General features: G+C 36.9%; 1 long non-coding RNA gene across 1 annotated transcript; it reads left to right on the top strand.

Moving 5' to 3' along the window:
* The first annotated feature begins 238 nt into the window (after window positions 1-238).
* LOC114155593 (uncharacterized) lies at window positions 239-753 on the top strand. Its single transcript, XR_003597788.1, has 2 exons — window positions 239-380; window positions 673-753. It is a non-coding gene; the product is annotated as an uncharacterized LOC114155593 (long non-coding RNA).
* The last annotated feature ends 834 nt before the right edge of the window (window positions 754-1,587 follow it).

Here is a 1,587-nt window from a genome sequence, read left to right as displayed (position 1 = left end):
CGTAGGCCACATGCAAGCCTTAACTTGCAGATAAAAAGCTACATTAGCTAAGCTTATTTTGCTATAGTTCATCAGTCCTAGAGTAAATATAACTGCTATTTATCTTACTATTACACAGAGATGGGACAAGTACTCAAAAATTGTGATTGAGTAATAGATACTTGTGTTTATAAGTTGGATAATAAACGATAGTCCTGAGCTTGTGGCCTGCTTATTGTTGTCATAGCAACTCCATATAGCAACTGCCTGCCAAGTTGGCTGTCAGTTATAAAGTTCACTGGAGCGTGACACCATATTAATAACCATGTAGTTATTAAAACTACTTATTATTTATGTTGTTGAGTGTTGCCCAACATGGTGGGCAACACTCACCATGTTGGGTGAGTTGATTGATACTGAATGTTGTAGCCCATTGAGAGATGTGTTGTTCGTTTTACACGTGATTTAAGGCAAATTAGCTTTAAGCTAATGAAAATGCTAGTGGTTAGCAGCTAATTAGCACAATTCTAGATTTTGTTTATTGCACAGTGGTGTTTAATGACGATGTATATTACACTGTAAAGTGCTCAAGGAGTAAACTATGTGCTTTATAATTTGCTGGTTACATCAAACATAATTAATGATGATATTCTCATGTGGCTGTATTTTGCTGTTCCCTGGTTCTGTTTTCAGATCTCCGTTTCTCTGTGGACTGTGATGATGTTCCTGCCTCTCCAATGATTATTAAATTTATTGGTATTTCTTCTGCACTTTTTCTTTTTTGCCTAGAGTATTTTCCTGTACTTGAAATCTTGTACATTGTGAGAGATGGCGGATGATACGTAATAACCCACTGTTGCACATCTGGATAAGATGACCATCAATTTAATGTTTTAACTCGTACATATAGCCGGTTAGCTGCAGGGTAGCATGAATGGGAGCAGGAAATGCAGCTCATGTATCAGTGAATGGGACGAACGAGAGAAAGGCAAAATGAGTGACTAATCCAATTTGTTTTTCACGCCGAGCTTCTCTTTGTTAATAGTTGTGAAGAAACAGATGTCCAATTGTCTGGTGATACTTTTCTCCAATTTTCCTTCTTTTTGTCACCCATTATTTTCAATTTGTTTCCCCATCTGGCTCTTCGTGTTTTCTGCCTGAAAGTGTCTGGCTCAAGCTGAATTAATGGCACATGATCTTTCTTTCTGTTTGAGTAGCAGTGAAGTCTCAATTTGCCAACTATTTACCGTATGTATAGGTTTTGGGAATGTTCTGCACCTGATTCACGAAGCAGAATGCACCAAGTAGACAGAGGAGCTTTTCCACACAAGTCCGGCCGAGCTGAAGTTGATCTCTCTTAAGTTACAAACACAACAGAAAACAAAGCAATTTGACCAATTCTCAGTGGATGAATCATGCTAGCATAATCTTTCTGAATCTATAAACGATGCTGCAGGTAGAAGAGAGGGGAAAGATGCATCTGTTTAACAGATTTATTTGGTGTTAAAACAGAACACTGAAAAAAAATTAGCAGGAAGTAAAATGCTATTTTTAGATTATGGAAAAGCTACTTAAAATTTAATAATGTATAATTACGTCATAATGAAA

The sequence above is a fragment of the Xiphophorus couchianus genome, chromosome 13 (assembly GCF_001444195.1).
Source record: "Xiphophorus couchianus chromosome 13, X_couchianus-1.0, whole genome shotgun sequence".
Classification (NCBI taxonomy): domain Eukaryota; kingdom Metazoa; phylum Chordata; class Actinopteri; order Cyprinodontiformes; family Poeciliidae; genus Xiphophorus; species Xiphophorus couchianus.
The sequence above is the reverse complement of the archived record's forward strand: the minus strand, read 5'-3'. Positions and strand labels throughout refer to the sequence as shown.